The sequence below is a fragment of the Trachurus japonicus genome, chromosome 7, assembly GCF_045865225.1.
Source record: "Trachurus japonicus isolate A0001 chromosome 7, Traja_1.0".
In the NCBI taxonomy this organism is placed as follows: domain Eukaryota; kingdom Metazoa; phylum Chordata; class Actinopteri; order Carangiformes; family Carangidae; genus Trachurus; species Trachurus japonicus.
The window spans coordinates 17,681,564-17,708,610 of record NC_140913.1 but is presented as its reverse complement, the minus strand read 5'-3'; the positions used below and the strand labels follow the sequence as shown (position 1 = coordinate 17,708,610).

Below are 27,047 nucleotides of genomic sequence, written 5' to 3'. Positions count from 1 at the left end.
TCAATAAAACAAGCTCAACTGTGAGACATACAGGATCTCTCATGCTGGGCAGCCCCGCTGGAAATACCCTCCCTCCTGTTTCAAAGCCATCAGCTTTTGGTTCCCCCAGGAGACCCAGCATTATCCTGCAGGGTTTATTTAAACTTGTTGGGAAGGTCTTGCCTTTTTTCGTACAGTAGGTTATTTGACATTTGGGAGACCCTCACCCCATATGAAAGTGATTTTATCTGGCTTATTGATACAAATATAGCGACTATAGGTGCCAGTTTGGTGTGACAGGTAACTGGTGACAGCTGGCGAGCTGCTGGGCAGGCCACACCAGCAGCTCGACAGTCAGTGGCGTAAGTGTACGATGATGGATGCTGAGATGTCTGGAAGGCCTGCTGTGTTTGCTAGACTTTTAGCACTCTGTGATTGTCAGTGACCTCAAAGGTGAGAGAAGCGGTGAGAGGGGGAAGGAGGAAGAAAAACAAATGAGTCAAGATGGCAAATGCATCATTTACAGCTTGATACTGGAGTCGCTGATTTGTTTTTATTGGCATTTTCTCTTTTATCTCCCATATCTATCCACGGTAAAAGATTTGCCACTTAAATAAATGCCATTTGACCGTTTCTAGCCTCAGTGTCACATATTTACATGTGGTACTTTCATTACTTTGTGTGGATAGTATATCTGTATTGCTGCTAAATTGTTTCACTCTATAGAGAGATGCATTACTGGATGCCAGAACTTGCAGTGCATCCTTTTTGTAATCACTCCTCCTTAACTGCCTCTTAAACCATCCAACTGGTCAGTCTGAGTGTGTTACTTTTTTGTACCATCTTGGGAGGACATCTATGCTTTGGCTGAGACATTATTGGACCATTAAACTGCAGCCCCTCCCACTCTCAAGCACTTTCACGTCTGTATAAATGCATCGGAATCACTTCCAGAGGGGGGGTGGTGCAAAAAGACCACTGGAAAGGCTACTTATTCTCTTAATGATGTCTCGTCCTTTTAAAAGTCGTCATCTTCATTCACAAATGGATGAGAACGGCACTGGAGCACCTCAGGGACTGAGGTCATCCCAACCTTCTTATTCCAGCACAGGAAGTTACTTCAATTGAATTGAGGCAGGATGGTTTGTGTTAAAAGTTGCTTTTGTTGATGGGACAGTGGGAGTGCAGTGTCACACAGCACATAGTAATAATGGGTGGTGGTAGTGGGTGGGGGGTTAAGGCCCATAGTAACTGTAGGCTACTCTCTGTAAACATGATTTACGTTTTTGTTAAGTTTTATATTTAAAATGTTGATGCTGTTCGAGTGTTTGAATTTCAACACGCAATGTGAAAGAAGAGAAAGTCATGAGATTAGACTAGGGCTGGGCGGTGTGACCTAAAATTCATATCACAGTATAAATCGAATCCCTTCACGGTAACGGTATATATCGCGGTATAAATTTAAGTGTAAAAATTATAATGGACGTGTTTCTGAATTGGTTTTGTAGTCCCTTAGCAAAGCTAAATTGATTAAATAAAAAAAAGAAGCAATAATGTAATTTTTAGAGCATTTACTGTGCAGAAAGCAGATCTCAAACCTCAAAATTAAAACCAGCACTTTATGGTGCAAATAGTGCAAACAAACACAAATAACAATGCCATAAATGGTAAAATAAATTGCTAGTGTTACCTTTGTTTGCTGTCACTGTCACTCCGCACATCTTGCTAATTATCTTTTTCTACTCAACATCCGACACAAACAGACACATTGTGAGTGAGATGTGAGATCGTTTTGGAGTCTCCAGTTGCTGTGGATATGGTACGTCTTCTCTCTACGAGGTACATAAAGTTGCGGACTTTACTTTCACTTTCGTCAACTTACCAACTGTAGCTTTACAGCCGAACGAGTCCAAATCACGGAGTAGCACTGTTTTTTTTAACAAGCTCTCCTGCTCCTCTGTCTCTGAGGCAGGTGCGATGACGTCATCGACGATAGGATGGTAGAGCCAAATCTCTACCGTCCGTGGGCCAAATTTTCTACCGTCTACCGCAAATACAGCGTATACAGCGTATACCGTGCATACCGCGCAGCCCTAGATTAGACAAATAGATCATCTGTCCATTAGCAAGCTACGGCATTAAACTATCAACACCCATTAATTGTGGTTAGTGTCATGGCTGCGCCAGTGAATTGGTGAAACTGAAAAATTATAACAAACAGTTTTGATTATTAGAACAAACAGAATTTATTAAATTGAGATTTGGACTGCTGACAGCTTTTTTTTTCCCTTAAAAAGCTCATTATTATGTAAGACACATTTTTGTTCCCGGCAACTGTAGAAGCACTTCATATGTAGAATACTATACTATGCCTCTATTATTAATTAATTCATTAATTTATATGTAAGCTAAGAACAGTTAGGCAATAACAGTCTTGTTAATGACCATATGTTTCCCCCAACCAAGACGTAAGGAATACCAAATGACTATTCCGTCACCTTTTGTAAACGACACATTTCCTGTCGTCTAACTCAGACTTACAGTACACAAAAACTTTGTCCTATTGATCAAATCAGCATCAACGATCTGAAAAGGTGAAAGTCTGAAAGCATTGCAAGATTTTTAATGTTATCAATCAGGAGAGAGTCACTTAACACTGACGTGACATAGAAAAAAGAAAAAATGAGTGGACTTTTCCCTATCAGCGTGATGCAGGTGAAAGGATCCTGTGATTTTTGGAAGTAAATGAGGAGTAGTACTGACACTGTGGTACAAAATATCGCTATACGTTTTACAATTTAACTCAATTATTTCTGTCTTTCAATCCCAGCACCTTTGGGCTGCCTACAAGCACACATCAAGCGAGTGAGGTGTAGTCAGTGATATACATGACACGTGTCTCTAAGGACCCTTTGATTTGTATAATATCCTTCAGACAAGGTCATAGCAGTGTCTTCGTCTTTGAAGATAGAGGAAAGAGAACATGTTCCCCCTTCATTGTGCCTGTGGAATAGAACAAACGTGAGATCACGGTGTCGAGGGGCTTCCACTCTTCAAAGTTGATATGAATCAGACATGAAACGATTTAGATAAAGTGATAGTTATCTTGATTCCTGGCGCCGTCCGTTGAATAGACAGAATAACGCGCGGGGAAGCTGAATAGCTGCGTTTTAGTGTGAAATCCTAGGGAAACGTATCCATCTGGTGTATGAATAATTTAGGCTGCTCAAGTTGGTTCCTGTTGCTGTTGTGTTTGCGCTCAGCTTTCTCTCCCGACTCAGCACCCCCACCGCCCGCCCTGCCTCCTTGACATCACTCCTGAGGCTTGTTTGTGATGCTTAAAGGGAAGTTGGGCCACATGAGGAATCGTGGGGAGGAGAGACTCACTTTCCCTCTCTGCTGTGCTTTCTTTCTGTCTTTTCTAGACCTACAGTACACAAAACTCAGATAAACAGTTTAACACCAACTGAGACACATATTCTATCACTCACTCACACACACACACACACACACACACACACACACACACACACACACACACACACACACACACACACACTTTCTGGCACACTGCACATGGAGACACTGTATGTGCTCTGCTCTAAACATACAGTACACCTTGCAACCTTTGAAGTTTGAAAGCTTGGATTTCAATAATTAAAATCTGATCATTAGTGTGCACTGAACATTGTGTTAATAAGACTGGGTGTGACCGGTAATAGATTTTTACGCAGCACTCATAAATGCATTATGCAGCACTTAACAGAGATGCATCAGAGTTGGCGAAAGTTCTTCTTATATTGAACATAAGTGTAGAGAATTTAAAATGGATTGAAATACAAAATTACTCGAAATCCCCCCCCCCCCCCCCTCATGCAAACACACACATGCAGACCTACACATACACACAAACATAGAATGATCTACAATATATCTCTCATTATTCCAGCTACATGCATTCACTGTAAACACACAGTTACAAACAAAATTTGCACATGTGGCTGCGAGAAAACATGTTCATGACAAAAGAATGTAAAAGTGTTTGTGGACACAAACAAGACACACAAACATGTAAATCCACTAGTGTACCAGGCCAGCTATACTTGCACTGCATTGATTAATTTATTGTAAAAATTCATACATGCTCAGGTTGTGAGTTGTGTCCTCTGGTGTAATCCAGTCCCTGTCTTTAAAGGAACCCATGCAGGAAAGGAGGAGGGAAAGATGGAGACAGAGAGAGAGAGAGAGAGAGAGGAGGGAGACGGAGGGAAGGAGGGAGGGAGGGAGGGAGGGAGGGGGATGTGACAGGCCCTTGGAATCTCAACCTCTCTCTCCTGGCGCCCGCACTAATCAACCCCTGTAATTTATGCAGAAAATATGATTTATATTTAATTTCACTACACTTGCATTGTTAATTTGAGATGTAATTAACGCGTCGCCACGGCAACTAATTTCTCAATGCCGTAAATTATCACCGCCTTTTCATCAAAATTCAGTTACTTTGGCTCCTGTGTGCACTGTTGTGATGCAATTAGGTTACCAGGGCAACCCCAAAGTGTTAATTTTCTTTTGTTATATTGCAGCGAGGCAGAAGTTTTTATACCACAAGTCATATTCACTTTTTTTTGTTAACAAAGAACTTGGATTGACTTTTTTTCTTTTTCTTATTTGAGTTAAAAAAAAAGAAAAAAAAGGGGAGCAGTGGTGTTAAACGGTGCCTGTGGAACATGTTGCTCATGAACACAAGTATACAACGCTACATGCTGCTCTCCCCAACACTTGTTATACTGTTGTGAAGTGAACTGATTTATTGCTGAGAATTCTCCGCTATTGCAAGTAAAGGTGTTTCAAAGTTGTCCTTTGGGAAAGGGCATATTTGTCAAAGGGAATCTATATAAATGAGAAATGTGTTCATTGTTCAAATTTAAGAGAGCTGCGTCTCTCTCCCTCCAGCAGCCCCCCCCCCCCCCTTCCCCTTCGTCTCCCTCATTCTGTCTCATACATACAAACACACTTGCACACACGCACACACACACACACACCACAGCACATTTTCAGTACTCTCACTCTTTTTATTCCCCCAACAGTGGCTGTGAAATGACTCGATATTTTAATCAACTGTATCTAATTTGCACTCCAGCAGAAGATAGGGCCACATGTGTGCTGTTGTTGCCCTGCCTGGCACTGAGTATGCCCACCGGATGGCTCTGAGCCGCCCTGGATTGCCACGCTTGCCAGTCTCTGTGGCCCACTCGGCCCGTCCGTCTCCATTCCATCCCCCCTTAGCTGGTCTTCAGTGGAAATATCAGGTCATTGGCTGCTAAGCTCTGGTTAACTGCAAAGGTAATTAAATTTGTAAGCAGGCTTTTTGAATCTTTTTAGCCTCTTCGGTAATACCGGCAGGGATTACAGCGTTTTTGAAGCACAGCTCTATTTTGACGCCCAAGCAGAAAGGGGCCAAGTCCCAGTGACCAGAGACGGTTCTCAACAGGCAGACAGATCCAGAGCTGTGACGTCTTCTTCACTGTGGCGATACATGGTTAGTTATGCAGGGAAATTGTTGGACAAAGATCATCATCACCAGATATTAATAGATACCCGGTGACTACAGTATATCAAAACTGGTCATCGAACATGTGGCCACTACCTTTAGATTTTTATCAGTGATGTCATGGCACTGATTTACTTCATTTGTGGTGTGGGAGAGACAGTGGCGTGAAGAATGCTTTTTTCATATCACAATATTGTCCCTGCAGATTTTAAACAACAGTTTGACATTATTTGCAAAGACAGCACAATATACTGTAAGAGCATTCAGTGTACTCCCTCTGTAGAGGAGGACTGTTGGGAGAACCTCAGCAGAGGCACATATTCTTCTAACGACTCACTTTGGGCTATTTTAAAGCATTAGCAATATTAGTTCCTGTGTAGGTTACAAGAGCGTTTTTTGATTGTAATTGGAATCTCCAGAGCTTTGATCCCACCCTGTCTGATCTTTTAACCATATATTAAATCCACCTGAGTCTGAAACAAGTATGCGCCTGTCCTAGTCATCAGACCCATGGTAAACACCAGGACTTATGAGGAAACTCCTGAAATCTAAAATGTATTTCATCATCTCTATAACAATAATGTGCAGCATTTTCTGCCTATAATTGTGGGACTGTATTTGATGAAACTCACAGCAGCACTGTGTAATTTTGAGGCAAAGTTAGCAGCTTTAATGTCTTTCTTAGACAGAAAGAAACTACAAAGTAATTTGTCCACTGATGTCAAACTTTATTTGGATAACAATTAGAAGTCACGGTGAGACTGAGCTGTCTAATCAAAAGCAGTGTAATGGGACATCTTACCTGCCTGGTATGTCTGGCAAGTTGTGCTTGATTAAAACAACAGAGTTGAAATACTCTCGCTATTGTCCTGGTGGATGAAATGGACGAGTGTAAGTAAAGGTCATCAAGGAAGTTTTTATGTAACTCGCTCTGTAAAAACACTAAGTTGATTAGACTTGTTTATTTATTCAGGTCCAAAAGAGTATTTGCTTTTGTCGCATTTATTCCCATTTTACCAGCACAAGGGGCCTTGGAAGACGAGTTACCAAGGAACACAAAATTTTAATTAGTGTATTTTAATCATTCAGGCTTTTCAAGCTAATCCACAGACCCCTGAGAATTCCCAAGATGCAGCTCTGTGCTGCTTTACCATTTATTGTTGAGTCTATTATAATTACTGTTAGCAGGTGGGGGCAGGGAGACGTTTATTATGTTTTTCCATCTTTATTATAATTACTAGAAAAAAATGAAAGGATGCTGTTTCATTAAGTTTAGAGATGATGCCATTTTCCCCCTGTTTTTCCCCTCAATCTCCTTCCTGCCTTTGTTCCATGATGCTATTGTGCTGGCTTTCATTCCAGGGCTTTCATACGTTGCACAGCTTTATGAGAAAAAAAACAACAAAAAGAAACAGATCTCTTATTAAGAACAGAAGAGGGGAAAGATGGTCTTAAAGAACTTAATTTCTGAGACAGTTTTCCTCTTTCTTTTTTTTTTCTTTTTTTCAAATCCAAGCAGTGCTCTGAGAATGAAGTTGATGCATCCTCTGAAACACAATTGTTTAATAGAGTTGGACTGGGATCAGAACAGAAATGCAAAAAGTAGAATATGTTTGCCTCTCTTCCACACTCATCAGTAATGAAAGATAAGAGGACTGCAGTAAATCTTTAAGCCCCATGCTTTTGGTGCTCTGCAGGGATTTTAGCATCTTCTAGGAATATTTTATGTTTGTCTTTTTGTCTAAATACTTTTTTGCCACTCCCTCTTCCTCTTGAGTCCCAAATGTGAGGCACTTGTGTATCTAAAGGAATCAGGCAGCTGACGTTTTGAACTAAATAAACTGCTGTTTTCACCATTAGACAACTTTTTGTGTCTCTATTTGTGATATGTCTTAAAACCAGCCAGCCAAAGCGAGCCAACTTTGAGTGAAACTGTCTATTAAAGACAAGAGAGGCTGCATTTTAAACTGAATCTGTCTTTGTGCATGACAGAGAGAAAACATGTCAGCTGTTTCTTTGGCTGCCATATGGGTTGACTAGTTGATTGGAACTTGTTGTATGGTTATGTTGGAGTCAACTACATCCCATAAAACTTAACGCTTGCCATCATTTCAATGTCTATCAAGGGCACCATTTTGCCAATGGATCTCATCAATTTCCCTAAGTGAGCAGATCTGAGGCTGTCACTCGGCTAGAAAGCAGTACAGTAAAGGACTTTATTCCAGAATGATGTCATTAGACTGCCAGTCATGTGAATTTAATATTAAGCCCAGGCTTTTGTGCATAAACACCTGAAGGATAAAATTCATTTGAAAAGAGATTTAGCATTTTTCTGTCACAGATAAAACAGCGTGTGGAAGCTGCAGGTTTTAACGGGTCTTGAGATAACTCAACACATACCTTTGCAAACCCTTATAAAAGCAGAGTTGAAACACTATTTCAGTTATTTATTTATCACCCTGCAGCAATTATGTATAATTTCTGTACTATTGCCACAAGTCAAGACAAGACTACCTTTAATGTCAAGAGGGAAAGATTCACTTCTATGATTGAATTTATAGAGAAATTATAAAATTACTCTCTAAAAGAAGGCAGGACACTGTGTTTGCATGTTACATTTTGGGTCCTGTCTTACACCTGGGGCAAAATGGAGCGAAACATAAAACACAACAAGTGTCCCTGCTAGTTTCAGACATGTGACCATTGTTTAAATACAAAATAAAGTAGCACTTCTTCAGTCATCCATTTATCTATCCATTGGCATTTATCTGTGTAGTGTAGATTGGGGATGGAGCAAATTCCAGTTGACACAGGTCAAGGGAGGGGTTCACTGGACAGGTCAGGTCTAAAGTAAGTGGTGCAATATTTCATTTCAATTTGTCAATTGTGAGATTTATTCACACTTCTCATCAAATATTTTTAACGTGATTTGTGTTGTTACTTCACTGTAGAGCTGAGCAGCACGTTGATCCAGTCTGCCCATCTTTAACGCTCAGAGTCCAAAGAGCCACTGTGTGTGTCATGACTGGACTCACTGGTCAGTCACAATCTGTAGGCTAATCAATGGACTGCAAATAGCATCTAACTTGGTGTGAAACACAGCACCATTGTAAAAAGCTTGTTTCTCAATAGACATGCTTCTGACCATGGCCTGTCTTAAAAATAGCACCAGATCTGAGGACTTGAACAGAAAGTTTCACACCTGTTGCACCAGCTTCAGTTTAACAAAACAACATATTATGTTGGGTTTTCCTTCAATTTATAATACCTGGGAGTGACATTGCATTAAGTAGCCTAATGTAATTGTAAAATCTTGTCACCATGAACATCCATTCTCTCTCTCTCTCCAAGGCCTATAGTAGTAGATAAGCTGTCTTTCATATTTGCCTCCTCAAAGCATGAGTTTATGTTACCCAAAGGGGCATATGCATACTGTTTGTACTGCAAATCCCCATAGCATGAGCACGATAGTAAGCTCTACTTGTTGCTTTCATCAGCAACAGCTGTTGCTTTTATTACTGTATGTGGTATCTGGGTATTTCTGCTGGTTGTTAGCCATTATCCAGTTGCATAGCTGAGATGCTAGCTTTCTGAGAGTTGTTAGTCAATAGGCAGCAGCTAGACAATGCCTTTTTTGACAACATGTAGGAAAATGTGAAGTAATCTATAATATCCTATCAGCATATGTACCTCGTTTGGGTTTCTGATGCTGGGAACTCACTTCCTGCGTCACATATGCATGGCGGCTGTGTCGCTGAACCTTAGTCCACAGCTTGTGTGTGAGTTTGTGTTTAAACTGACTGTGTGTCTGTTATGTTGCAGCTCTGTCTCTACATACTGTAGAGTTTGTGGGCTGTTTGAATGTTGGATTTCTTTTCATTTAATAATAAATAAATTTCTGCTTATTTATGACAGAATGAAATGAAAAGCAAGACGCTGTCTCTTGTTTTCTGTATACAACATATATTGTACGTCTGCCCATCCTGGGTGCGGGATCCCTCCTCTGTTGCTCACCCTGAGGATTCTCCAAAATTTTCCCTGTTAAAAAGGTTTTCTTGGGAGTTTTTCCTCAGTCAGTGTGAGGGTCTTAGGGCAGAGGATGTTGTTATGATGCTATGTAAAGCCCTTTGAGACAAACTGTAAAAATGGGCTATACAAATAAAATTGCCTTGCCTCTTAAAATCATGCAATACAGCCACATGGCTTTAGGCCTGCCTCTCCGCTCTAACCCGATGGCAGCCTCCATGCACTCTCTATGCATCCAGTGTGTTCATAGCCTGAAACATGGCTCTGCTCTGTAGTGATCCATCTAACAATGCACTGACCAGACTACACTAGGCCACCACAGCAGGCCAGAATGATATAGGCAACTTTTGCAGCTATTGTAGGTTAATGTAGACCTGGCCCTCAGTCGAGCAGTCTATCATCCACTTACCACTTACCACATTTACCTTTAGGATTATTGTCAGTGAAAGTCACCCAATTACGCTGCCAAGCAAATCAGGTTTCATTCCTACTCATGAGAGTTCATACTGCAGTTGACTTTTAGCCCCCTTAACATTAGCCTGTTGGACTTGAAACCGTCATCTCTCTTTCCATTTCTGAAATTCTTCAAGCTTCACTGTGTACTTAGCACCACATCATTGCTCTATTCTGGGATGTTTTTGAGGGCAGAAAAGAGAGGAGAGTGCACAGTGATCTCAAGTGGATATTTTTCGTGTTTTCATGAAAAATTCCACATCCTCTCATGAGGTGGCTTTCAGGAAAAAAAGAGATATATTTCAGGACAGGTCCTTGGGAAAAATAATTAATAGACCTTTGAGGTGTGAAAGGCCATCCTAATGCAATTATAGAGTCTTTGTGAAGTGTCAGGATTTTGGAATTATAAAATCGCTCTGGATTGGCAGCAGTAATTATGGTGGGTGAAAGCGAAATTCTTTCATACCTTTGCTGATAGTCCATCAACTGCCTGGTCTCACCACTCTATTTAAGTCTTTTTTAGTTTCCTATGCCGGCACTGTGGGATTGGTAGTTTTGGAATGTCTGTCTTTAAACAAAAAATTATCAATTGATGTAGCGTTATAAAGAGGTACTTAACTCCCCATCTGGTAAACAGCTTGTTCATGTTACATTTGATATGCTCCAGAACTCACTTTTATGTTGTTATGGGTTTTGTTCTGTATAAACAGTATCTTTTATATTTATTCTTCTTTTGGGTCTCTGATGTATAGTTTGTAGAAAATCAGTAGATTTACTTGTTGATACATTTGTTGATTACGCAGGCAAAGAATTCACTTTTTGTTAAAGTTCACCGGGGGCATCTTAAGCTCTGTTGGCTAATTGTTTAGTCTTTGGTACAATAATCTTTACTAAATGTTAAACTAAAAACAAAATGGAGCTCCAGAGACAATACAATTCTATGTCTACATATGAGGAAAAAGTTGCATAAAGCCTGTTGTTGCTCTACAGGAAGCTGGATGAGGTCCAGCCCCCATTGATATCACTTGAGTCAATTTAAAAATGGAATAATAGTATTGAGTTGAGTTAGCCTTTGCTCAAGGCCGGAGACCTGGGGCTACATTAGCAACTGTTAGATTGAAGCAACTTCATCTCCAAGCAAACTGAGGTGTGTTAATGTAAGGTGGGATGATGTTGTGGTGTAGGTGTCAGGAATACATACACATGAAATAAACAAAAAGAAGGTATCTTTGGTACTACTGCATCAATTTTCAACACGAGTCAGACATTGGTGTATCAGTCGTTTTAGTTGCATCAATTAATGACCAGATTATGTTACACTACAGTATGTGCATACATAGAGGGGACAGAGAGGGGCTTGTCACAAAGGGACTGGAGGGATAAGACTATGTGGAAGAAAGGATTTGAGAGAAAATCAAAATTCATCCACAGCGAGGTTTGACATGTTCTTGTGTGAAGCTTTTTGATTTTTTGATAATGAGTCAAAATCCAGACCCTAAACCTCACCCCATAAAAAAGGTTTACACTCACACAGCAGGGTGAGACCACTGTATTATAAAAGCAACTGAAATATCATCAGAGAGTGCAAAATACGTATCAACAAACACCCTCTGTTTCTGAACTTCACTGAAGCACAAAAATCCATAATGGTTTCTTCATACAGTGTCTTATAAACCTGAAAATGAATGGAGTTTACACATTTCAAATAACTAAAATGTATAATCATTGAGAAATGTGTGTATGTGTAGAAGGACAGGGAAAAAAGTGGCTCAAAGACATCTTGACTTCCTTACTAACAGGCTGCTGTGAAAAGGTGGAGTCTAAGCGTATCAGAGGTCGTGATTAAGTTGCACAGCTCTATCCAGGTTCAAAAAGACAATAATATGAACATCACAACAGAGAATAAATGCTGTGTGGTACAGTAACAGGACACTTTTTATTGGTCATTTTCATGGCCTTGATAAGCTTGGTGGAATAATAATGAGTGCATCTGTTCTTTACACACAGACAGCCAGGTGATGTTTAGGTTTTTGTATAATAGTAGGGCAAGTGATTCCATTAGCATCCATGATGGGTCTCCTGGGGTTATTGAGGACACAAAGCCTGGTGGTTCTGCCCCCCCCACACTACCTCTTTTTTGTTGTTGAATGAGCTTGATGTCTGTTTCACCATGATGCAATACAGAGACTCTTTTCCCATTCTGAACCAAAGGTCCATGTGCTTAGTTTGAGTGAGGTGGGTTAGCCAGGCCTAATAAAAGTGGCATTAAACAATCAGACTTCTCCCCTCACACAGCACCCACGTCCACATCGTACAAATTACTGCTCAATATGGCTGCAATCATGCTCTTAACATGGAGCTGGTTTGGAGAGGAGCTTTTCTAATTATGGGCAGTCTGTAAAAGATTGTTGTTGTGATTACAGCACAGGCGCATGCCCCAGTGCACAACACGTACAAATGAGCAGGATGGTAGCCCAAAAACAATTCAGGTTACTGCTTGAATATTATAGAATGATTTTTCATAGACTTGAGAAAATGCAAACAGAGCTCAAAAAATATCTGTGAGATTTTCAAATGGTGTATTTTTAGGTTTAGTTTTGACTTGAAATTTCAATTGAAAAACTGAGAACACGAAAACACGCAGAGTCAATCTTCTTACTGTACTGTGCAAAACGTGGTAGTATAATTCTTTATCTGGGGTGCAGTGATTTAACTGGGATAATGTCTTGCTAGCAGTTATGTCAAGGAGAACATAGAGCCAAGATGAGGAGGTCCATGACAAAATTACACAGGGTTCAGCATCCAATCTGATAGTGACAATTTCAGACACATAAGAAATAAGGCATTGTGAGAAAGTCACTTTTCTGCCTCCATAGCCTTTCTATGGATCACTGTGTGTGTGCGTGCGTGTGTTTTTTCTGTCTGTGTTCCAGTTTTCTGTGCCCCGATCAAGAGGGGTTGAGTGAGTCTCCACTACAGCTTTACAAAAAAAGACTTTGGCTCCATCTCGCCTTAGAAAAACTCCTCATCCACCCAAACCGCCACACGTGCCCTTTTCCTGTCTCCGTTTATTACACAGCCATGATCCTCTTACGAAGGCTTCCTCTCCAGTGGAATACCATATGTTTCTAGTTAAGCCCAATTTCTTTTTCTCATCATTCAAGACAAGCATTTGCCAAGCCAAAAGCATTGAGAAAGCCTCACTTCTGCCATTCTTTTTTCTTATTTCCCCCTGACATGTCTCAGAATATTTCAAATTGCTGAGGTTTCAAATTAATTTACAGCCACAACAAAAGGCCTCATCGTCTTAATGGCATTGTAAGTAATTTTAAGTTAATTCAGTAACCTTTGAAATAGAGTTCAGGCAGCCACTAAATTGTGGTTGCTGTTGATGAACAGAGGTCACACAGAGGGTTCCAGCTTATTCATCAAAGGATTAGTGGGATATCATTTTGGAATCACTATTTTTCATCCAACGGTATTTGAAATGTGTCACAGATACTCTGTGGAGAACTTGAGAAAACTATTACCAATTGGTTTAGATTATTTTTATTGCTTCAAACTTCTTTATTTTTATTGCTTCAAACTTCTTTGTATTCACTTCTGTCATTTCTGAGCAGTATCTTTTGTGATCAGAATGAAGCAAAACTCTTTTCTGAAATTACCAAGGGTGTCTGTTTAAAAGCTTTCAGAGATACATTATTCAGATAATTCCAGTGCAGTGAGTGGTAAATTGAATTGCGAGTCAACCACAGTGTAACTAAAATGTTACAAATTTCCTCCAGCATGTGATACATTATTTTGTTTTGACAGGGAGAGGTCATCAATACAGGCAGGGGTGTTTACATTGTCATTAGTAAGTCACATCTGCATTACTCCAACAATGCTTTTTAACTTAAAACACCAGCCAGTTTACGTCAGTGTATTTTATCCCTTGCACTGCTTCACAACAAACAACAAGAAATCAGTGGTTTCCTTCATAATGTATTTAACAATATGAGAGTATAGCTGTGGTGTCACCTCCTTTTTAGTGTGAATTTCCCCCCCACATTAAATGTAAGCTGTTATAGGGCCCAAAGGAGCTCAGTAGTCTATTTTCCAATGATGTTGTCAGCCATGTGGCTTACACCCCTGAGAGGTGAAGGTAATCAGGCTTTTCATCTCCAGAGGAGGGGCAATGTCGAGGTCCTGGCTGACTCCATATTTTCCTCAGCCATCCCCACTGTGTCAGAGCAAAGCTTCAGTCTCTCTGCACTAAACCTTTTTCACTCGCATGGACCCAAATCTCTTGATGCACTTAAGTACGTGAAGATGTTCTTTTTTGATTTCCCTTTAAGTGCTGTATGTTAGGATGCATACCAGTAAGAGAGAATATGTTGAACCACTACCACCACAAAATTAATAACACGACCAAAGCTGATTTTAAAGGAAGTCCAAGGATGGGTGTTTGAAGTTTGTTTTTTAATAAAGGATCGTTTTCTTTTCTTTTTTGGGGGGATTATGATCTTAAACTACAGTAAATTGAAGGATTCTCTACATTCAGTTTGACTTGATGTGTCTCGGTGAGCAGTTCTCATCTCTCTTTTATAGTCTCATTATATCCTGGGCAAAGTATATAGGGATATATTTAAAAACTGTGAACATCACATAAGGGTAATCAGTTCCAGATGTAACAAACTATTTAGGGATGGAGGCTTTAGCTTTTATTATAAATCTTGTTCATGCGTTTGTTTATATTCCTGTAATTCTTGTGAATGAACAGGAATCAGTACACAGGCATCAAGATCAAAACCCAATTACTTGGAAAAAGATCAAAACCCTAAATTCCCTCATTAAGGAACAAATTTCCGATAAGGCTTTGAAATCACTTTTCTTCTGAGAGCACATGCATGTCTGCATTTCTTTTGTGTAGGTGTTGAAACAATTGCTCTCTTCCGTGCACCTCCCTAAAATAGCAGACGTACAGGGCTTGTAAGAAAATTAGTCAATTTAATTTCCTTGAGTAATGAAAATGTCATGCACCATTTAATAAAACTGCAAGAAAAAAGTCTGCGTTTCACACGTTGGAGATAGCTTGGCCCACATGGATTTGAAAGTTTGACAGTTGCCCCTTTTGATGTTTTCTCTGAGTTTTGTTTCTTTTTTTTCTTGATGTGATTTCAAATTAATCTCAACAGCTTGGATGTAAATATGAAAATGAGACTTGTTTGGTCTCCCCCTGACAACCCAGAGCACTGCTGGCTGAGGTAACCGATATCTCTTTCCCCTTTAAACTGCAAATTATTTTACGTTTATGAGTTTGTCTCATCTTCAAGGTCAAAAATGTAATTTTTGCTCTTTCAAAGGGTTATAACCTTAAAAGAGAACCTCCATCCTTGCTGATTAATGAGAGACTCTTGCATTTGATGTTTCAACGGTGACATTTTAAACTTTAAATATTTTATATGCATACCTATGAAAAAAATGAAGATATGCATTCATGTGGAATAAACGGTATTGCAGAGAAGAAAGGCTGGGCTGGGTATCATTTTAATAGAACAGTTAGAGTGCAATGGTTTTTCTTGGTGATTTTTATTTGAGGTTTTTATGTGTGCGCAAGCTGATTTAAAGGCACACTAAATCATTGGGGATGGGGAGTAGTGGATTATGCATTTAATCAAGGAGTAGGCCTTGGGAGAGTGGTTGGCCGAGTCACCAGGACATCAGTGAAGGGTTAGCTCTAACATGGGGCCTATCCTCTTTGTTCCTTGCCATAATGGTCCATTTTCACATCGTTTGTAAGGGAAAAATGATGGAGTATGTGCTGCTGTGTTCTCGCTGATCGCTGAAAATAGTGTGACGACTGTATACGTTTAATATAAAATACCTCTATCAGTAGGTGGCAGTCCTCAAAGTCAGCTGGGCATAATCAGCGTAAGCAAGCTCAGTAACGTTGTTGCTTTTAGCGCAAAGCTATTATTGTTTTTGATTTATTGTGCGATGTTGCAGCTTGTTCATTCACTTTAATGAAAGTGTGTATTCACGTTTGCTTTGACAATGAGTCACATCACAGACGAACAACATACAGTATACCCCTGAAAATGACATAAATGTTATTCTGCTGTTTGTATAGGCTGATGTGTTTGCACATGCACAGACAATATACAGTACAGTCTGTGCTTGAACTGCGCACAAATAGTCTACATGTAGACCATCATGCATAGGGGCAGATGGTGAAATACATGTCACATTATCTAACGGAAAGAAAAAAATCTGCTTAATTGAAGTATTATCTTTGCCAGTGCAAAGTATAAAAGCTACAGCTTGTTAAATGTATAAATCTGTTAGCATTGCAGTTTTAATGATTGATTATTATTCCTAGCCATTTTTACGTCAGAAAACCTTACGTCTGCTGGCTACACTTTCTTGCATGTGAAGACTTGCTTTTCTTTTTCTGCTACTTGTTTACTGTCATACTTAAAACAGTTTATTTTAATTTAAGTGGCGCTAGCTGTCATGTGTTAGCTCTTTAGGGTGTTAGCCGTTGATCAGTTGATATGCAAACAATGAAAAGTGTGTTTTTGAGTAATTGAGTAATTCATCAGTTTAATTAAATAACCTAAAAAAATATTATTTTTAGTTTCAGCGGTTTTGCAAGTTACTGATAGAACGACTGTAATTTGTTGAGGTAACAGTGAATATGATGATACGACCAAGATGCCACTTTTTCTTTTGTAGAGGTACTCTTTTAATTGCTGAAATCTAATTATGAAATTGGAAACAATCCAAATAGCATCAAATAGTTTACTATCAAAGAGACAAGATTTCAGTGTGTAATTTAAATTTTCTAATATTAAAATTTTCTTTTTGTACTTTTCTCTTGTCAAATTGACTATGGAAAGTGAATTGCATAGTTGAGTTTCCACAGATCTGCAGTGTTTGTCTTGGCTGTGTCCTCAGCCTTATCACAGCTCCCACAGTGTTCCCCATGAAATTGAAATACTCTGTCATTAGTTTTGTGTTTAGACATGGATTGGCTCATGACGTCATGCCAAACATTATATTGCAGAGTTACTGTACATTTTGTGAGAGAGGAGGCATAAGCATGTTTTAACTATGTCTAGAAAAGAGTGTTTTTTGCATACACAGTGTGGTCTTGTATTTAGAATGGGGGCCCTGTCAGCTTCAGGGAAGTTAGCATCACTGTCTCCAAGATGTTCCCATTACCAGCGGTTCTTTGAAAATTAATATGTGTGTTTAATGCTTGATGACTTGCTTTCCTACTGGCCAGCAAAGCTTAATGTTTAATTTAAAAGTCGCAGTGTGCTTTGTATGTCAGAGCTGTGCAACAGTCCCAGGTCTTAATCAGGATGACAGCAGACAAATCAAGCACGGATTTAGGAAGAATATGGAAAGTAATGGAAACAGTAACATTTAAGTTGCCGACCTTCAAGATTATATGAGGTGAAAACCAAACGAGTATGTACATCCTTTATATCTCTGCACGGGGTTGTATAATGTGAGGGAGTTGAGCCTTCTTCAGCATTGTGTCCTATATTTGGTTGTCATTTGAGCCAAGACAGCGGTTGTGTGTGTGTGTGTGTTTTTTATTTAAATATTAATTTGGTCAATTATGCAGCTTAATTTCTTAATAACCTCCACTGTTCTTGGCTGTGCATTTAGATAGGTGAAATATTTACCCAAAGCAGGATTTAAGCAGGGACATGTTTTCTATAAGGGCATGGTTTGTTTTCTCCTCCTATTTGCTCCTGTGGGGGATTAATACTGTCAATCACATTGACTGGCACCTCTCAAATCACACCCTTGCAGCAAAGTGGCTGATTTTGTCAGGGAGAGAATGGCGTTATCGGTAGAACCTTGTTTGGAGACTCACAAAACCGCTAAACCCGCAATTCATGGGAGATCTGTTTACAATCTGCACCGGCCATTGACTGCTAAACAGCCCGCGCAGATCCATCCTGGGCCACTCCGAGGAGGAGAGGAGCAGAGCAATTACATCCTCAAACAGCAATCTGAGGCTAGGTCGGCATGCAAACAGACATCAAGTACACACACAAACACTGACAGATTCAGACACAAGCAATACGTTTGCTCAAGACTTTGCAGAGTCTTGTTAAGCTTTGGGCATGAATATGTTTGGCCTATCTAGTGTTGCATAGTGTACTGTGCAGTACAGTCATTCTGCTGACATGTAGGTCTCAGTATCTAATTTTACTTTCCCTGATTCAGAAGCAGCATAGGAAACATGAATCCTGATCATTAAACCCTACTTATTTGATAACTTTAATTCAACAAAACCTGTCACCAAGTATTTGATACTCGGTGCCCAGATGTTTGTGGTCATTGTGGAGAAAAAATCCCCAAAACAAAACAAACAAGAAAAGAGATTTTGATAAAGAGGCGTCTCCATAAATAAGCTTTGTCATTTGATACTAAAACCATGACAAGCTTCTCTCTTCATTTGACCAGATGTGAGTCAAAGACTCCATGGCCAAATTGAAGCTGCACATGTTTAGATTTTTACTGTAAAGTACCATTAGTCGGTTACATTGATAAGCTGTCACCTTACTGTACATGGGGAAAAAAAGCTCAGCAGTGGCAGCTGCACGGAGATCCCTGTCATCTTCAGCATTCAGGCTTGTATCCTACAGCAGCTCACATCAGTGCGAATTACAGTTACTTCTGAAAAATTGTCACACATAGTGACACACTGTTATCCAGACTGAAATTTTCTTCCTTACTATCGCTGGTTTCCAAAGTGAAAGTGAAGCATATGTCTTAAGATATGTTTTTTTTTAGGGCAATAGTAATGCTATTCTTACAAAAAAAGTGATATAATTCTATTTGTAGAACACAAGACACAGTTTGTAATTGGTGTGTTGTGTGAGTGCAACAAAACACACCAATTACACTACTATGTCTGTTTGGCAAACTTTGAACCAAACACTGAGCTGGTGTATCTCAGAAGAACTGTAAGTTCATTAAAAAAGATATTTGGTCTCCACTGACATTGGTAATATGAATATAAAATTATTGCAGCCCCGCTTTTATCATCAGGATTTGACAGTTTCATGTCTATGGCGAAACAACTTCTCAGATAAAACCTGAATCCAAATAGCGGTCTTTAAACTAACGCTGAACCATGCTGGGAGGTTTGTCTGCCTTACAAAGCAAGGTTGGAAGCTATAAAGATATCACACAAAGATTAAAAGCATTAGAGGCGATGTCAGTGGATCATTTTATTTTGTCGACCCCACAGCTAGTCAGCATCTTTTTTTTTTTTTTTTGGTTGTTGTTAAAGGACATACGGCCTTTTAATCCAAAGAGCCTGATTGTTGTTTTTACAACCCCGGAAGTGTTCTTCAGTTGGGATGCACTAAATCACTGCTCTGCCCAATGCTGTATAACATGGCTAAAGATGGTCCAATAGAAAACATGTTGTGTGTGTCCTTTTCTGCGTAGACAAAGCAGCGACTCGAGTCTGGTGGTGTTTTTCTGACTATTGTTCATATAGGGCTGAACACAAACGTAGCTTACATGTACTATACTGTGTTTGTATTACGCATTACACAGTGTTGGGTCAGTAATCGCTATTTGGAAATCTTGCCCAAGACAAATAAGTCAGTGGAAAACCTTAAGTAGCTTTGTGTTGAAGTGAAGTGTTGTGTTGCTGGTTGATGTGAGATGTCACAATAGGTGTCAGTCACGCTTTACGGTTCCTGAAATGTAAACCCCATTCTGTATAGTGCCTAGGAGCATTAAAGCTTGAGGATGATGCAAACAGCTAAGTATATTGCTTCATCCATTAAAGGATTTTAATAGTTGAGTTACATTATTGATTTTATTTTACAGTGATAAATACATCACTGATTGAAGGTTTCTCACGTCAAAGATGAATTGCATTAGTGGCTTTTTGAGGAATTTGAACAGGGAAGAACTGCTTGAAGCCATAAAGTCTGGAGATGTGACACTTAATGTGCGCATTACAACTGTGCTGGTGCAGCCTTTTTCACCACGTTGTTTTAAAAAGCCGTAATGAGTCATCAGAAGAAGGACCTCTGTAGCCCGAGTCCTTATGTGTTTTAATATCCTATTGTTAAATGAATCAAAAAATCAATCAAATCAAAAATCAGATTGGACGTGTTCAAAAACTTTTGTATACACTGTGATTTGATTTGCTTTGTGATAAATTGTACTGTTTCAAAAGATTTATTTTGTGTCTCTTTTATTTACCCTCCTTTTTAGATGAACTGCAGGATGGCATAGTCGCGCACATCCTGCCAAAACAAGACATAACGCACTGCACAGCGACAAAACAAACTAATAAACACACAAAAATAAATACATCTAACCATGTGCGTGCAAGAATTTTTATCTGAATTTGGTATTTAGAAGATTCAGAGTGAATGATGATATGTGACAATCAGTCACAGCAATTAGTGTTACTGTTAAGAAGCCTTTTTGTTTTCTCTCACCCATACAGAATGTCACAAATAAATCCTCACTTGCATTTGCATATTAATTGGATCTGAGACGTCAAGCATCTTTCATTAAGCAAAATGATCTGCATATTTGGAGACATAAAATAGTTTATTTCAATGTGGGAAAAGAAGTCATTGAAAATTGACCGCATATGGGATGTAAACTTTGGCTGATCCATTAACCCTTTACCCCCTGGCAGCAGATTGAACACACAAGCGACAACAGGGTGATTAACAATGGGATGATGTTTCTTCATCCAAGAAAATAAAGCAGCAGTGACATCAATGGCTTATTATTGTACGGTATTATTTGTGTTTTATGTACATTTGTACATTGTTACAAAATCTGTGAAATTCTGTTCCAGTTTTCTTTCCCGCAGAAAAGTAAAAACTGTAGACAACTTAGAAATACAATGAAAGGCAATCTCAGAGATGCTGTTTTCCATGATCTAACTATGAATTAAGGTTCATTTGTGGAATGAAATGGGTGGAGTGTATGTGCAGCAACAAGGAAATTACATGAATATACCACAAATTCTACATTTTTACTGATCAGCAATTCTACAAAGTCAAAATGTGCCATATTTTCAAGCTTGGAAATACTGTTATTGCATAAATCATACTTGTATTTGAATCAGCAGTTTTGTTTATCTTCTTTTCGGATTAGGCCTTGAGGGAACCCAACCCCATGATTATCGAAATCCCTTGTGTCATCTGCAGTTGTCTTTCAAAGTTATTCTCAATAGCTCTAACTCTGCTCTGCTAATTACTACAACAACCAACTTCCCTTGAAAGCATCATTTGAACATAATGTCCCATTGTCTTAAGATTGTGTACTTCCAGTGATAAAATTCTCTTTCTCTGAGTGCGCTGTGTTCTTCAAAAGTAAACAAAATCCCAGGACAATAAGAAATGCCAAACAAAGTGGACAAGGGGGGAAAGATGTTGTTTGTCTGAAATCTTTGTGTGTCAGACACAACCGTGCTTTGTTTGCCGCGTCTGTTGGCCATTCTAAAGGGAAAAGTGACATTGGTTGGTTCGATACGATTAAGGCTCACAGGCTGGTAATGGAAAGGCTGTGTATCGCGGGGTCTACATAGTTAGGGGCTAGACTTGTGAATAATTTGATTAGGTTGCAGGGGAATATATCTGGAGGATTATGTAAATGGCGGTGCCCCCATGCAGAATTCTTTTGAACTCTTCAGAACTCACATCTGCCGGGGTCGACAGCTAGACAGGACGGCTGCCTTCTTGTAGCCTGATTCCTCTGTGTTGGAGGAAGGTGTTTAAAGGTCACTTTCAGTACAAACAGACTTGTCCTGAAAGACCTCTCTATTCTAAAGAACTTCAATTTATTTTTTGTTGATGCCCATGCAATTATCATTTTCTTTGAGTCAACAATAGCTGAGCTTAGGACAATTATTGTTGTATACTAATTAGCCAGACTGTGTGCGTGTGTGTCACCAGTAACCTCTTGCAAGCACTGGGTATGTACACACTGGAATAGCTTTGACCTGTTTACAATATATTTAAGGTTATATCTGCCTCTCCCTCTGTGCCGTCTGATTATGAGATTTTTTCCCCCAAGCCTTATTTGGTGTATTTCTGGGTGGGGATATGTTTGTGTTGAGCACTATGGCAACCAAAGTCAAGGTGACCAAGAGCATGTTGCACACATTAGATTACCAGAATAGAGGCAGGAGACAATGCAGTCAGCACAAAATACCATTTATCTGCAGCCTGATTGTAGGGATTTCAGAGACCATCCCTGGGCTGGCTGTGGATTTATTGTCTCGGTGAGTCTGACCACTGCAACCGGTGGTTTCACAGTGGCTTCTGTGTATATATATATATGTATATTTATATACTGTGTACCTGGTGACAAACACCCTAACAATGGTAGACAAGTTGATATTTTGGCTCTATAGCGTTCAGCATGTTATAGCGAACAGTTTTAATGCCCTGTGGATGGAGAATGTTTCTGTGAAGTGCATTTATGAACCATATAAGTAGCATTTGAGAAGCCCTGTTGAATTTCCTTATGAAAATGTTATCCATATTTGTTTAGTGGAAAGACCGATAGAGTGTAACAATGTTATCACTTCATTTGTACCATAATTCATATCTTATGTGAACGGTGTTTGAATTCCACTCACACTTAACTCCATTACACTGTGCTGGGGCTGTTCTGAGCTTATTTGATCAATCTCCAAAAGAGCTAAAATGCACTGATATTAGCAGCTGGTTGAAAATCTGGCAGGCTCATAGCAGCACATGTTAAGTAACTCTGGCAACTTATGCTCGCTCGTGCACTGTGGCTACAAGTGTATGTTCGGGCCTTCAGAGATGAAGTGTTTGGGACCGCTCTGCAGAAACTGAGGCAGTAGTGCCAACACAGTAAAAACTTAATCGCTTTGGCAGGCTGTGTAGTTGTGGGATTCAGTCTCACTCAACAAAACATGAAAAAGAAAACAAGCAGATTTTTACAGTGCTTAACCTCTGGGTTTATTGAAACTTCCTTCCACATGTGAACCCCCATACTGTGATGGATATGTGAAATATGGGGAACGTCTGACTTGGTGCTTATGTGCTCTCTCAGGCAGTTTCCTCTCTCAGAAAAGCCGAAGTCCTGAAATATTGACTGAAAATAAGCCCGACAAAACCTCCCACTTCCCTCCTTTGAGAATGTTTTTTTTAATTTTATTTTTTCTATTGTTATTCTCAGCAATACATGCAGTGCAGTACGCGGTTACTTCACCAACAGGAAGGATGATACAAGGACAAACTGTAATTATGTTCAAAGTTGTAGATTCAGCCCAGTTTTTACTTGTAAAACTTGAGCAATCAGTTTTGGAATCTAAAAGAATCCTCTTTTGTGGTTGTCATGTGATATTGAAAGAGTCTGCTCTGCCCTGGCTTGTGACCACTTGTTGAAGGGGTTGGGAGTGATTTAGGGAGGGCAGCTGGATAACAGAGATTTTATTTATCTATTCTGAGAGCCCTTTATTTTTTGCAAACAGTTCTCAGCTTGCAGTTGCTGCTTTCATGACTTTGTGGCAGATTTTATGAATTGTGTGAAATGAGTATGACTAAAGGGAGGAACAGCTGAGAGGGTGAATGTGTGGAAAAAAGTGAAGAAAATGGAGAATGCCAGAGATGTTAACCAGAGGGCAATCTGGATTTCTGGAAGTGCTGCTTGAAGTGCTAAATGCCGATTTCCTGCAGCTCAGGGGGAGGGCAAAACATTTTACAAAGGTCAGGGACAGGGACATGGGAAATGTACAGATATTTTTTTAAATATATTTTTTTTATTTCCTTTTGTCATGTTGGATTCAACATATTATTAGCAACATATATTCTGGATGAAGCTGCCATGTTGGATTGCTTTTAAAAAAAATCATGAGAAGAGAAATAGAAAGTTTTTCTAACCCCTCAGTTATTCGACAGTGTTTCACGCGGCTTTGTGAAACCTCTCCAAGCATCTGAATATGTGATTGTTCTCTGCCGCTACGTGTGTGAGGATAGATATGGAGGCATTATTACCCAGGAGAGGTCAAGGGTCAAGCATTAAGCAAGCTGCCTGCTTGGATCCCTGCATCAGAGATTTCACTCCGTTGGCCCGGAGAATACTCCTGTGTCTTGTCTAAATAATCAAGGAGTCCTTCAGCGTACAAATTTGAAAACTGATAAATAAACACTAGAGACTGATATTAAGAGGAAGTATCACTGCAAGGAGCCCACAGTGCCAAAGTGAAGATTTTCCCACTTAATTATAGATCAACAGAGTGGTGTTTACAGGGCCTTTGCTCGGGAACAGGAATACCCTATTGGTCTCATGCTGTTACCTTTAGTCTCATTTTCTTAGTTTCATAACAATGTTGTTTGACCTTCTACATAGGAACAGTTTGTTTTAACCTCATTCCTCCAAAAATGCAGGAAAACAATGGAACAGGCTGGGGTAGGAAGTCACATCTCACCCTATCAAAAACAGATTAGAAACTGAAGAAAAGGCCAAAATACATGAATGCACCAGAACAAAGGCAGTGGCAATGAGCAAATAGAAGCACTAGATATCATTTTTTGCAGAATGTGTTTGATAATATTGTTTTGCTAATACTTGAACTGTTTGTGCTAATAAAGCATGTATCTAGTTTGTTTTGTTAATAAGTCTTATATCAACTGCACTGCCCTGTATGCCTTGTATTAGCACATAAGCAAAGTGTGGCATTGTTATATACATGCATTTCATACATTGTTGTCATTATTTAAGAAGCAGTAGTAGTTGTAGTAGTAGCTGCATCACAGTCCTGAAGCTCTCACTGTTATCTAATCAAACCGCCTCTCTCTGCTCGCCTCCTGTTAGAATCTCTACAGGGGGACAAAGTTAGAGTGAGCATTATCACACAAACTCAAAATAACTCCAGAATTCAGACAGTGCCTTATTAGGTCATGAATCCACAATGGGAAGGAAGTGTACAAAAAATTTATTGACAAGCCAGTGTTCCTTTGAGTCCAGGCAGAGGACAAGTTAACCTAAGATAGAGCTGCTGGCCAGGCGCTTTACTCTGACAACAGTTAAAAGAAGGTTTTTGCAAACAGACACATATGCTGTGTTTAGTTGAATTAGTTCAGGTAGAATTGTGTGGAAGTGACAATGTAGGCACAGGCACATCTTATGTCATTGCCTCAGGCTTATCGAAGCACATCACCTGTCTGAGTAATTAAATAAGTTCTTATGTAATTGATAGTGAAGCACAGTATTTTCCTCTAAGTCTCACATATATGAGAATATTGTGGTTTGAAATTGCTCCCTGCTCAAATGACAGTCTCGCTATTAAAGAGGAAAATATTAGCGGAATATAAAACAAATTAGTTCAGTAAGTAGATTTAACTGGTGTCTGAAAAAGCAGAGTAGCTGTCTATTTCTGGAGCCACTTGATAAAAAAAAAAGTGGTCGTCTGTTACACAGCATGCCTCACTCGTGTTTTGTTCTATTTTTGACCTGATTCTGTCCTTGAAAAGGACAAGAAAACTGACGGTCTGTGGGTGTGTGCATGCCTGCATATGTGTGTTTGTGTGGTGGTCGGACAGGGTGGGGTATATGGCGTCACAAGTGCTCCGGTTTAGGAAAAGTGACACTTTGCCTTGAAAGACTCTTCGGGGGCAGTTAGATAAGGAATTTAGTGGCTTTATCACAAATGCCACTATTTAATTTAAAAGGGTGAGGCACTTAGGATCTGGCACCGGTCTTTCAGTCTAGTGATAAATTTGCAAGAAAGTGGAAAAGATTGGAGCCTGAGAGCAGATTAGCAGGATACAAATATAGAAGTGACATTATAGTGGGTATTAGTCAGGTGCTCCTCTGAACAAGTGGCTGGTTCCTGATAGGCCTGAGAATGAGGCCTGACTTGAGGCTGTGGGGCCAGGTTTCTGCACACACACCGCCTGATTCTCACAGATTCTTTGTAAAGAGCGGTTTACATTTCTCTTTTTAAAGAAATGCCTTCAAGCTATGTATTCACAGTACACTCAGTATATCAGTCACAAATTAGCATTGATAGTACTGTGTGTGGAAAAAAAAACGAGACCATTGCATTGTAAACTGGTTAATTCTTTGCTTTGCTTTCTGTGTCATTATTCTATTTGTTCCTGGGTACGATTTGGCAGAAATACCCAGGAGCCTCAGCCAAAACAGAAAGACGACTCATGTTGAGTCATTCTGTTCACAAACCAGCGTACAGACAAACCAAATGCAGGAGCTGTTATTACCACATTTACAGATGCACATAAAACTAACAATTATTTTAATTAGAGATTAATTTGCTGATTATTTTCTTAATTATTGGGTTTTGGCCATTTGGCAATTTTGGCCAAAGTTTTTCTATTTAGATCTGTTTTCCTGATTGTCTGTGCAAACATGAGTGAAAACATATCATACATGACAGAGCAAATAAATTGTGTTAGTTAAGAAAAAAGGATCTACTTCCCAGTTTACACACGTGTTTATCCTTCCTCATCAGAAGTGTGATCCAGCCTGAAACATTGTGTTTGCTACTTTTCAGAAGCAAAAAGAAAAAAGATATTCCTAGATGTTAGACCTAGACACAGGAGAACAGCTGAAATCGTGAACATTTTTAACCCCATGTAACTTTTCTCTGTGGAGCACCGCTTTACAAACTTCAGTACATTCCTATAAGCTGTCTGCTCATACTGCTCTATTTAAAGCAGCACGTTCATACCTGTTCTGAGGGAGCTGTCAAATTTTATTTTCAGTGGGAAATTAAGCAGAGGATTAAGCAGAGACATTCACACATACTAGATAGATAGATAGATAGATAGATAGATAGATAGATAGATAGATAGATAGATAGATAGATAGATGGTTAGATAGATAGATAGACTCTATTGATCCCAAACTGGGAAATTACAATATTTAGAGAATACCAAGGACATTGTGTAAAATGTAATTGATGAGTGGCTTTTTTTCTCCATATAAAGCACACTACAACACTGTTTTTCCCATTTCTCTCATTCTCTGTCAGAGAGCCAAAATCCCC

The 27,047-nt window shown here is 39.4% G+C and overlaps 1 protein-coding gene across 5 annotated transcripts in view; it reads left to right on the top strand.

Moving 5' to 3' along the window:
- casz1 (castor zinc finger 1) overlaps window positions 1-27,047 on the top strand; it is a 165,194-nt gene that overhangs the window by 37,510 nt on the left and 100,637 nt on the right. The gene's annotated exons all lie outside the window — the stretch shown is intronic.